This window comes from Maylandia zebra, linkage group LG17 (assembly GCF_041146795.1).
Source record: "Maylandia zebra isolate NMK-2024a linkage group LG17, Mzebra_GT3a, whole genome shotgun sequence".
Classification (NCBI taxonomy): Eukaryota; Metazoa; Chordata; class Actinopteri; order Cichliformes; family Cichlidae; genus Maylandia; species Maylandia zebra.
Genome location: NC_135183.1, coordinates 4,190,640 through 4,203,624, shown reverse-complemented (window position 1 = coordinate 4,203,624; position 12,985 = coordinate 4,190,640). Strand labels below are relative to the sequence as shown.

Here is a 12,985-nt window from a genome sequence, read left to right as displayed (position 1 = left end):
ACTGAAATGTGGCACTTAAGGGCAATTCACACTCTGACACTGAAAACTGGTTTTAGGCTCAACAAACCCATTGATCTTGCTTTGCAGTGCAACCTTCAGGTCTCAGAGAAGTACATCACAGCTGTGAGCACTGGGTATTAAGGGCACAAGATAAAGTCAGAAAACAGTCATCCACCATGAATTTGGCAGAGTTGCATCGAGGCAAGAAATAGAAAATTTGTTCCATCATGTTTCCTGATTGCTGGCAGCAGGGAAAGAAAATGAGGAGTAGCAGGTCTTTGGTCTTCAACATTATGTGTTAGGGTAGAAGACATGCAGAGTTATTTTCTGAAAACTGAAGCGGTTATTAGGTACAGAGGGGTGGCAGAAAGAAACGAAAAGCGGATCTGGTTTCTGCAAATGAGTGCATGTCCAAATCTAATCACTGCAGTAGACTCTGATGTGGAGTCTGAAATCTTTAGGAAACGCCGCCATAAATTAGTTTCCTTACCATCTCTAGGTACAGTAAATACAGAGCTATCTCCTGCATATAATGTTGGTAAGAGGCTATAGGGGCTTTACAGCAAGGCACAGTAACATGCTTGTGTAAAGTTGGTCAGAAGGTTCCTTTGTGAGTGCGCATGCGCCATTAGCGTGCTGCCTGCTGTAACCCCTAATTTCCCTCGGGATGAATAAAGTATTCTGATTCTGATTCTGACTCTTATAACAGAGTGCCACAGAACCTGTGGGAAACCACAGTGTTGTTTTTACAGTTCTTATATGTTAGCTTTTGGCAGAGATGTAGGTACCATCCAGCTGTAACATATGACAAGTTTCTAAAAATGTCAGGATGTAGGCATTAAAGATATTGCATATGAAAGTCACACACAAAAAAGATGATTTAATGATGTATTGTCTAGTTTTGATCTCCAGCAACCACAAATTTCAACCATGCTTGGGGCACTGCTGCGACAGAAGTTGACATGAAAAATTCTTTAGCCTGCAAATGTGCATTTTAATCAATTTATGGAGAATTTTGCATCTCTGGCTGCCTGGTGAATTTTGTAAGTAACATGCACCTCAGGCAGGGAACACCTGTTTCCAAAGGCCTTGGGGTAATGAAGGTGGTTCTAGAAACTGTGTGTGGGGGGGGGATGCGTGACAGAAACCCATTCAAAAGACAGAGTCGAAGAGGAGGAGCAGATGGAAGTAGGGAGGATTAGAGTTCTGTTTTACACATATGAAAGTAGGGCTGCTCGATTATGGCAAAAATGATAATCACGATTATTTTCACTGAAATTAAGATCGCGATTATTTGATGATATTTATTTAACCCTTTAAGACCTACCATAGAACCAAGTCTGCCAGAGCTTATATTATTTTTTTACATGTTGTAGTGCCATTTGTGGGAGCATTTCAAGTTGCTATACAACTGTTATAGCCCATATTTTAATAATATGTATGCATTAAGTCCATAGTAACTACATTAATTGCAAAAAAGTGCAATAAACTACAAAAAAATTGAAAATTGTTTTTGTTTTTTAACATATATTTCTACTTGGAGAAATTTAAGAGGTTTATCCCTCAAAACTTTAAATACAAAAAAGTTTATTTTGAGTGTCTTCATAGTTTTATTTTGGAGATACAGCAATTTTTATATACTGCAGGAAAAACAAAAACAATCCTATGATGCAAATTTGCAAAGAAAACAGCAGGTGCATCAAAATAAACTATTTCCAGCAGTGCAATTCGAGTTCTAAGCATCCCAGAAACTATTCAGAAAAGTCAAACATGACCAGTATAGGCTTTTAAGGCCTACAAGTAAAAAAAAAAACTACATTTTCCGCAAAAATGACATCACTTCCGGTTTCGGGCAGGAAATGGCGGACATGTGATAGTTAGCGGTGACGTCTGTTTCAATGTGCGGAGTGTTACGAACAGCTGATCGGCAAAGCGTGTTTCTGGAATATTATGTTTTTGTTCCTGCAAGCGCTTTTTATGCAATTTATGTGGGAGGAAACCGTGACCGAGGACAAGCTGATGGCATAAGATGTAAGTTTCATATGCAAAACAAATTATTGCGCTAGCTTACACGGTTCATGTTCTACAGGGATTTAAAAATAGTTACACAAAACAGAGCGTGCTGCTCTGACCGGCTCTAAAGGGTTAACAATAACAATGTATTGAATAATGACTTTAAAAAATAATATAAAATAGTGTGCAACACCACTGAAGTTTTTTTTACCTCTCTTTTCAACCAACGGCAGTCACTCTCCTCTCCAAATAACTTCTGCTTAGCTTTCAGAGCTTCCCTCGGGTCCTCTTAATCAGCGGTCTCCAACCTTTTTTGCGCCACGGACAGGTTTATGCCCGACAATATTTTCACGGACCGGTCTTTAAGGTGTCGCGGATAAATGAGGGAGGGGCTAATAATCGGCTCAGTCATTTTTAATGATCGTTGAAAGCCCAGATCGTAATCGTGATTAAAATTCGATTAATTGAGCAGCCCTATATGAAAGGCTACCTCAAAGCTGTCAGCAGTTAAGCAGTGTTTTTGTATTTTGTCATCAGATGTGGGTCACTCTAGCTGCTGTTGCATTTATGCAACTGAAATGAATTTAAAAGCTTTAAAATGTGGTTATATTTTGCTTGTTTTTAAACTCTGTGGGACACAGACTGACAGTGCCCAACACTGGTCTGTGACTCATTGGTCAGATACAGCACTGTTGTTGCATTATCATTACTATGTGCAAATATATAGCACATATATTTATTTTTGTGGCAGAATAAATCATCATTGGGAAGAATGTTTTTTTGTGTGTTTGTGTGTTGTTGTATTTTTTATTTTTTTGTATTATTTCTTTAGTTCTGTTTTTGTTTTGTGTGAGTGCTTGCATGTAATCTTAACATCGCATAATTCCCTGTCCTTCTCTCTGCTGGAATGTGCCATCTGTTTGGACCAACCAAACATCCACACAGGAAAATGCACATTCTTGAGTGTTGCGTTCATCCAGCTGTGTGTGTGTGTGCGTGCATGCATGCATGCATGCCAGTTAGACCGGAAGCTTCTTGTTAACCCTGGTTAATCTGGTGAACGTTAAGACGGATGAGCATCACATAGCAGGAGGAATAACAGTAGGACCGAGAAGAAGGAAGGTGTTGTTTTCAAACACATTGTTATTGTGTAGTTTGAAGTGTCAGCGTAGTAGCTGGAGGAGCAAATTGAAAAAGAGAATTGACAGCAGGTGGTTAGTGTCCTTTTAGTTTTTGGAAATACAAACTGATACTTTTTTTTTTTTTGCTGCCTTAAAAAGATCTCCAAGAGTTGAGAGTGAAAGACATGGGGCAAAGCAGGACGGACTCAAACCCGGACCAGCTGCGTCCGGGTTTGAGTCCGTCCAGGTCACCTGCTCATTGAGCTAAACCAGTTTTCTCAACAGTACATCAATACATAAGTGAGCTTAAAATGTCTGTTTATGGCTTCCTGTTGTACTGTGTAGCAGGCCATAGAAAGCAGAACTTAAACAAAATTTAAAGCTGTGGTTGGCTTTGGAGCACACTTCTACAAGTCAGTAGTAACAAGTAGAGCAGGGCGATATGACCAAAAATATTTATCACGATATACATTTGAAAATTTGCGATAACAATATAACTGACGACATAATTGACACTAGACAAAATACTTTACAACTCCACAACTTTGATGGGGTTTTTTTGCACTAATAATGTATTTTCACTTAAACAAGCAGCTGTTTTTTTATGTGCATTAAAGTTATATAAAAATGTAACAGTGCAAATGCAAATTCCTTGCTGACAGTTTAACCAAAAGGCATTTCCAGTGGAAATTGGCCGACATATCCTCAGCATAACCATGTATAATATCCACAAAACTTAAAAAGAGGTTATACACACACACAATACGGTCGTACTAAAGTCGTACTAAAACATTTGACAGATTTTCAAGCGCTGTGTACATAAAATCGTTTCGAGGTCAGTAAACACAACCAGAATTCATACAATAAGGCACACAGGATTATAAGAGGCACTGTAGATTTTCAGAATTGGATTGATTTTAAGTGTGCCGTATTTTCCAAAAAACACGGCAATAACGACGGTCCGCTAGCATGCTCTACCAAAAATAGTGCTTTGTTGTGTATCTGATGGACAAAAGCTAAACCAGTTCCACACCACTGAAGTTGCAGCATTTTTACAAACCAATTCTGGTTCATCCGTTTCATTCAACGATCTGCTTTCGTCCTTCTCATTCTGCGTCACCGCCATGTGAGTATGTAAACAAAGGCACTGCGCATGCGCGTTTACCCATATTCTATCGCGATATTTCATTTTCTTATCGTTGCCCAAAATTACACCAGTATTACCGTGAACGGTATGATATAGCCCAGCCCTAGTAACAAGTCACCTATTTATGCAAGTACATGCAACAATGAGCTAAACGAGGCCACACAAACATCATTCATGGGAAATAAAACTACTAGTTGCAGATTGCACTAGATGACAATCACGCTCACTACACAAACAAAACAGATTGTGTGTGTGAGTGGAAGAGGACACAGAGAGCAGCAACACTTACTGAAACAGCACCAGGTGCCTGCCTGTTTGTTTTTTGTGAACTCAGGAGCAATGTGGGAAACCAGTAGCTGTATTAGGCACCAGCTAATTCTGTCATGTAAAGTCGTGTAATAACAGTTGAAAAAATGTGGGTTGCTCGTCATAGAATCCACCCATGAGACAAATGGTTTTTTTGGGAATCCTTACATTTTGGTTGATTGTCCATGAAGATAATGAAAATACAGATTGCATTTGTGGTGGAAGGGGGGCTACAGGGGAGTTTGCATCTGACTTTATTTTGCTTTGCTATTTGAAGAAGTGCCACCCAAACTTCTGAAACCCGTAGTGATCTCTGGCTTTTCATAATTCTTCTGTTTGTACATTCCCGCTGATCTCAGGATTTCTCACACCTGTATGATACTGTAAGGCAGCATCAGAAAATAGCTTCTAGGTGCAAGGCACTATACACAGTACAAAAAAAAAATCACAAAACTGACATACAGTTTTCGTGACCTTCTTTATGTAAGGCTGTAAACATTTTTAATGCCCTTTTGTTGGACATTTTAACATCTGAGTGCACACTGACAAATTCTTTGGAGTCAGCCTCCCTGTGAAAAACAGTTGTTTAATACAGTAACAAAAAGAGCTGAGTGATTAAATTCATGTTCATTACTATGATGTACATCATCATAGTACATCTGGTAATTGCATTCCTTTTATATGAAAACATTGAGGAGTCCAACTTTAAACAAAAAAAAAAAAAAACTCTAGAAAATGTGGTTCATTTTCAAGCCATGCTCCACTCTGCTTATGTCAGTGTTCGTGTTTGTGTTGAATTGTATACAGTTACCTAGATTGCACCAGAGCAGTCTACGTGCTGCTGATGGCTCTGCCGCCTACCGAGAGAGAGAGAGAGTATGTGTGTGTGTGTTTGTGGACTGATTACAATGCTGGTGTGAACAACTGATAAGAGGATAATCTATCCTGCACGCGATCGCCGCTTTGTAATTGGAAGACGGATAAGGTGTATTGCCTTTGGTGTGACCTCAGGCTTACCGGCCTCCCTGCACAGACGTACATACACATGCAGCGTGTTTGTTTCTTTGAAGCTCACCCTCCTCTTGTTGCAAACAGATGACACTGGAGTGTCTGGGCGTGCAGTCAAATCGTGAGTGTGTGCGTCTGTGCATGGATGTGTGTGTCTCTGTCAGCTGAGTTCCTTGTATGTTTTGTGGCCTGTGGGCTTTGTGTTTTGTTTTTTGTTTTTTTGTTGTTGTTTTTTTGTGTGTCATGTGGCAAAAAGAGCTATGGGGTAATGGTGCTCTATGTGCTGTGTTAACATATGTTTGTTTGTGTGTGTATTCAGCTGACAGACCCTGCGGCATTTTTTTTTTTTCTCACCTAAAATTAACTCCAACGCACTCTTCCTCTCAATCTTTATCTTCATTCTTTCCATCTCCCCCATTATGCCTCAAGATCTGCGTTCTTCTTCTTCCTCTCTTCCTTGTTCTTTCTCTCTCCTTTCAGGATCACATTTTGTTTATGTCTCTCTGTCATAGATTATCACTTAGTTGTTTTTAATGGAAGCAATTAAGCGTGGACTGTTTTGATACAGTAGGTAGACACTAGAAGCATAAACCAAACTGAGATATTTGTCAGGTACACTTTCACATCCATTTAACTGATATGATCACATTTGATCATTTTATATGAACTGTTTTACTCTTCTTGGGCGAAAAAACAATACAGTATTTTTTTTTTTTTTTTTTTGTTTCTACACTTAAAATTTTAAATTTGTTAATGTAAGTCTTAGTGGCCTACATGTAACTCTTTCTCGAGGATAGCCGATGCCAGAAGGGATATGTAATCACACCTGTTAGTAGGATTGTCACGATGTTAGAATTTCAAACTTGATACCGATACCCAGGAAAATACTTTATCACTGTTGATACCGTGGGAAAAATTTTGACCCCATCAAAGTTCGTCTTGTCTACATCTCCCAACAGCCTCTCTTACTCTCTCATCCAATCCTCACACTGCTCCACCTTAGTCTGCAGCTCTTCAGCCTTGAAATCAATCTAATTCTGCTGCCCTGCTCCAGATTTCACTCTTTATATGCTAAGATTAGTTCTCCACACTCTGGACTCTCTGCTCTGTTCAGGTTAGGCTGTAGCTGAAGGTCATAATGAAGATCACTTAGTAAATTGAAGCTTCATCTTCGGGCTTAATCCTGTCTCACTTGGATTACTGATGATGTCAAAGCTATGTGAATGCCATGCTTCATCCTACGCTGCACTATACACAAGACCTTGATAAACACAGTGTTTAAATTGAGGGCTGGGCAGTGGGGAACAGAAATTATAGCTCAGTATTTTTAGATTGAATGGCCTTACACAATACAAAAATGACATGTGAGATATGAAAATCACTTTTGTTTAAACATGCTGGTCAAAAGCAGTTGGTGTCTCAGTCAGGAGCAGCTGCACTGTCAGGAAAATTTGTAAAAACCATCTGATGTTTAAAATAAGCATATCCTGTTTTTGCTCATTTTGGGGCAGTTTTATATCTTTGCAGTACGATTCTGAGCGGTAAGTTACTTACAGTACAGGGCTGCAGGTAAGACCCCAAGCAGACAGGAGCAAAATAGATTAGAGCCACCTAAAAGAATCAATGCTGGTTTAAGTGTACACTATATTTAGAACATCTTTATCACTTTACGTAGCGTCAGACAGCTCTTTCCAACAAAGAAGTAAAGCTGTTAGATACCTCCAGACCCCAGTGACAAAAAAGTCACTTTATCTCATAAAACACAGCAGTTTTCTGCTACTGCTTCCTCTGTTATTAGTTAGGTGGTGTTATTGTGTGGCTTTGGTATTTTAATTGGTTAGTTGACTAACCAAAGCCACACAACTGTGCAAAAGTGAAAACCTACAATTTCTTCAAGGTCTCCTATTTTTTATTAACAACATTTGGTGGATTTGAAAAGAGCAACACTTAGAATTTTAACATTAATTTAGCTTCTAACGCCAAACTTTGAGCTGTTCCTCATTGTTGCCCCAGAGCTGCGTCTCCCAGGTTGCTGCAGGAAATCTTTGAAAGCTAATTTAAGTTTAAGGAAAATGTTGATCTGTCTGTGCCAAAACATGTGAAGACTTTATTGCAACATCAAACTTCCGTTTATATGTGCAAACTTTTCTAATTATCAATTGAGAAACTGTGCTAAGGTGGACCTGAGAGGTCAAATACACTGCAACTTAAGAAAACATCTGCACATAGAAAAAGTGTTGCAAAAGCACCCAAAAAGTTGAATACAACAAAATGGAAGTAGGGGAAAAAAAGCAAATCTCAAAACACAACTAAGGTTTTATTGGGGAGACGATAACGTGACGGGACAGCTGTGAAAGTGAAGGAAACTGGTTTCAAAAAAGGAGAGGGTTGGTCAGTGTATGATGCAGGTAATGGGTTTTAATCACACACGTCACATAATACTATAGATTGGGGTAGGCAACTTGAGGCCTCGACTGCCGGTGTCCTGGGATTTTAGATGTGTCCTTGATACAACGCAGCTGATTTAAATTGCTAAATGACCTCCTCAACATGTCTTGAAGTTCTCCAGAGCCCTGGTAAAGAACTAATCATTTGATTCAGGTGTGTTGACACAGGGAGATATCTAAAACCTGCAAGACACCAGAACCCAAGGCCTGGAGTTGCCTACCCCTGCTATAGATACATATTCACTGTTAGCACTTTACTGTTAGCTTCACACATTTTTTTGTTTTGTTTTGTTTTGTTCTATTGAGAAAACCCCTTAGGAGCAAGCACTCGGTGACAGTGGGAAGAAAAAACTCATTTTAAACAGGAAGAAACCTTTGACAGAACTTGACTCAAAGAGGAGCAGCCATCTGCCCCAACCTCATTTGTGAAGGTTGGGGCTGAACTGAAATTGTGCTGAACTGAAATTGTACACAGCATCCTCTTAGCATATACATTTTGCGACTGAGAGCCTGTGGACATGCTTCTGTTCCTCTGTATATTATTTTAGAGATGGAAGCAGAAACATGGTTATAGACTCTCGTTACATCACATTTTATCTAAATTGGAGCATTTTCAGTCACAATGTACAGTACAACTCACTTAACACATGGCACAACAGATTACAGATCACTTCGATTTGCTGCTGCAAGAAGTTCTTTCTTCTTTTTCCCGATCATACTACATTCTTCCTGTTACTCAGCACTCTGAAGTGCTGTGATGGTGCATTAACATTAGCATTGCAAATGACCATGTGGGTGATTCTGGTGTCAACTAGAAAAGCTAACTTCAATCTCACTTCACTTTTTATCCCCACCGAAACCGTTCTCACTTGTTCCTGTTTTCCTCCTACATCTCTTCATCACCCAAAGGCATGCTTTCACTCATGCTCATTGGTCATTTCCCATTCATTAACATTGCGAGCTTTTGTGCACTTGCAGGCACACACATACAGGGTTATTTCAGCTCAGCCCTCTGGGTCAGTCATGCTGAAGCTCCTTTTTTCAGTTTTTAGACAAACAAAACAAAGGGTCTTTCAGTGAAAAGCGCCCACTGCGCTGGGCAATAGCACTGATGCTCTCTGTGTGTGTGTGTGTGTGTGTGTGTGTGTGTGTGTGTGTGTGTGTGTGTGTGTGTGTGTGTGTGTGTGTGTGTGTGTTTTCTTATAGGCTCACAAACACATACTTGTGACTGTACTCAGTAGGCTTTAGATAAAATGCGTGCTTGAAAGCTGATGACAGTGCTAATAGTTTTGCAGTGACACTATGCTTGCAGATCAGAATAATTTTTCTTTAATTAATTTTCGTTGGTGTTTAAAAGCCTCCAAAACAAAGATTGGCAGATTTCAAAGTGGTTTTAGTGAGATGTAGGGATTCATCCACCCTGTTGGCTTTAGGGAAGGGACATCCTTTCATCTGTTTGAAGTCTTTGTCCTCGTGCACATCGTGTAAGACAGATGGTGGTACTTTGATTGTAACGTATACCAGCAGTGTGAGGGGAAACTCCCTGGTGTCTGTGTGCGCCCTGCTGTGATCTGATGATATGAGTGGTGTAAGGAAGCCCGAGGCAGACATACGCATCTTTTATCCTAAGTGGTAAATGAAGGAAAATGAAAAGTCAGCACCTGCGCGAGGTTGGATTTCGCCTTCGAGCTTTGTTTTGGGCGATTTGTATTTTGTTTTCCATATAAACTTGTCCGACTATGGCGCTTGTCACCATCTCATTCAAAGAGCTGTGACTTCCACCATCTGTAGGCAGCGAGCAGCCTGCAAATGTGGGAGAAATGGAGCAGAGAGCCAGATAGATGTCACTCGACAATTGAATTATTACACAATCTGCAAATAAAGGAAATGTTGTGAAACAGATGCGGTGTTAGATAATGTGAACGGTTTGGATGACGGCAACGTTAAGCTTACGTGTCACATCAAAGATTACAGGCCACTTTGATCAACGCTATACATAAAAGGAGAAAAGCAAAGAGTGACTAAATGAGTAATACTTGGGCTTCTCCATGTTCCTAGCTTTAAAACCTAAGCTACAAGACACTTTTTTTTACATGTAGAAAACTAAAGAAATCTTCCAAAATTGATATGTACTGTATTTTCTATCAAATGTCATTCACTGTGAGCACAAAGCTTTGTGGTGCCTTGCCTGTGCCTGCTTTTGGCAACGACTCTAAGCCCGTTTTCTGTGGAAATGCAGGAAACTGGTTCTAATTTAGGCACCAGCATCGACACCACAGTAGTGGAGGTAAAAGAGGAGTATTTGTATTTGTTAGGGATCATTTTTAGTAAGTGCGTACGCCAAAAAATTCAGGCTACATATTTGACCTTCAAAAGCTCTTAAGTAGCTATAATTATTATTGTAGTTCATATAAAGCTAAATTAAACAGAAACATGTATAATTATCCAGCCAGCCAAATTTTAGTGGTTAACATAATCCCAAATTTTTACAGATATTTAAAAATAAACATCCCGTCCTCTAAAATGTCCCAAATAGATGGCATCATCTGGACAATGGATTAAATATGAATGGTTTGCTTACTGACTGCTTTGTCTGGTTCTGTCTAGCAAGTGTAGGAATGTTTAATCATTTAGTTTATTCATCATATGCATTTCTAATTTTGAACACAAGCATTTTTGGGATTTTAAAAAACAGAAATAAAAGGTAAAATCTGAACGTTTTGGTTTTGTATCGGGAGATTTTGCTGTTTTAGACCATTTACATCAGTACCAAGTTATTACTGTGTCCCATTGAGACTTTCTGTTTTGTAAGAATGGCCTAGTCAAAAGGCAGTTCATCACACAAACCCAAAAGCTCACACAATGACTCGATAATCCTTGAGGGATGAACCACAAATAAAACTTAATCATTAATAAGCAGATCAGTGTGGCATGTGACATCACTTTCCCGTTTGGGTCCCGTTCAGTCCTGGCTCCTTTATGTCCACTCTCCAAAAAGAAACTGATGATTTTATCTATTTTAAAAGCAGTTGTGATTCTCATATGAGAGGCTCTATTTTGAGAAACTGCTTTAACAATATTAGCTGTTGTTTTTCCCTTTGAGAAGAAGCGGTGCTGGTGACTATTTAACCTTCTGTTCAACTCTCCCTCTGTTCATTGTTCCTGCTCCGATTCTGTCACGTCTGTAAACATTTATAGAACGGAGAGGAGTATTAAAGGACAGCTCGTTTTTGACATAAGCTGATAAAAATAGCATCTGATGGTGTTTGTACAACAGCTTAGGCTCTGAAGCGTATGCACAGACTTCAAAAAATTGACATAAGTATAGTTAATGTTTTTAGTAGGATCAGAATTCACTTTGACAGTAAATGATAAGCTGAAACTAAATAATTCCTCTTAAATAATGGCCTTGAGAACAGGGCTTCAGTTTGGGGAAATGCAGTCAGTGACTGCGTGAATTAGGGAACAAACAATATTAATAACAGGAACGGCAATGTCACTGAATAAATCCTGTTTAAATCCTCCATTTAGTTGTGCTGTAAATATTCTGCACACCAGCTGTTAGTCTGTTGTGCTTGATGTGTTATCTGCCCCGAGTGGTTGATCCACACATTACCAAGTGGGACTGGAAGCAAATGGACTGAGTGAACTTGAAAATGTATGTGTCTGATTTAGAGCAGATAGCAAGAAAACAGTGGTCCATTCTAGGGTACTGAGGGAGGATTCACACAGATGGCTTTCAGCTTTCAATGCTCTCGCTTCTCATTCACTTTGAATGGAGTGACATCATGTGTTGCCAAACTGAGTGTTGGATCCCATGCTTTGTTTTGCTCCCTCTGATTGAAATTCAACATAAACAAATGCTCCAGCATGGCAAGTAGCCAGTAAGATCACATCATACAGACATCATTTTTTTCTGCTGTTAATTGCATTAGAAAGTTTAATTGCTGGATAGCGCTACACGGTGACCTTTTCTTGATGTGTTGAGCTTATATGCAGACATGCAGGAAATGTCTTCTGTATTAGTTAGCCGAATTTTATTTTAAAAAACTAATTTTCAAGGGTTTTTTTTATACTTATAGAGAGAGCTGCAAAATTATCACATAATTAAACTGGAGGGGCGGCAAGATGCATACGATTTTAAGTATAATAGTTGGGATTGTGCTGCAGTTGCCTGTTATTGGACTTGGAGCAAAAGGGAAATGGACTGATTCTTATATAGTGCTTTTCTCCTCTCCCAGAGGACTCAAAGCGCTCTATACAACATGCCACATTCACCTATTCACACGTGGACTGTTTCGAGTGCTTTCTAACTACCATTAACACTCCGATGGAGAGATGCATTGGAGAGCAACTTTTATATCCTTGGGTTTAATATCTTTCCCAAGGATATTTGGCATGCAGAGAGCCATGGATTGAACCACCGACCTTCCGATCAGTAGATGACCTGTTCTACCTTCTGAGCTACAGACACCTCAGTTATACTTTTCCTTATTTCCTTATTGTGAAACACATGTAGAATTACTCAGCGGGTTAAAAGTAGCTTATATTAAACATGGCCAGAGTTTTAAATACTCAGGTGACCACATGTAGAAGGAATTCCCTGTGCAGCAAAAACTGAAGGCTCAGCTTCAGAAAGTATTTTCTACTCTTACTGTGATGTCAGTCAGAGTGGATATTCCTAATATGGTCATTGCAGGTTGTACCCACCGACTGTTAAAACCTTTTATTTGCGAGTGGCAGTCAATCAGAAGGAAGGTGGAGCTAAAACAGCTTGAAGGCCCTTGATAGGATTGTTTTATACTTTGAACCATGCAACAGTGTTGTAATAGAATTAACAATAAACATATAGGCTATGTAAAATCCCCCCTTTAGTATTGCAGGACACCCTAGTATGCCATAAAAACACAGTTAAAAGGAAAAACATACACTCATCATGTAAG

The 12,985-nt window shown here is 39.4% G+C and overlaps 1 protein-coding gene across 2 annotated transcripts in view; it reads left to right on the top strand.

Annotated features, from left to right (window-relative positions):
• The window catches only part of cdk17 (cyclin dependent kinase 17), a 51,793-nt gene that overhangs the window by 8,219 nt on the left and 30,589 nt on the right, over nucleotides 1-12,985 (top strand). The window contains exon 1 of one of the 2 annotated variants that reach the window (XM_076876212.1): nucleotides 5,653-5,716. The exons of the other annotated variant lie outside the window; for it this stretch is intronic. The gene's annotated coding sequence lies outside the window, so the exon portion shown is untranslated. Of the gene's footprint in view, nucleotides 1-5,652; nucleotides 5,717-12,985 lie in introns of those variants that run through there. 2 annotated transcript variants of the gene reach the window in all.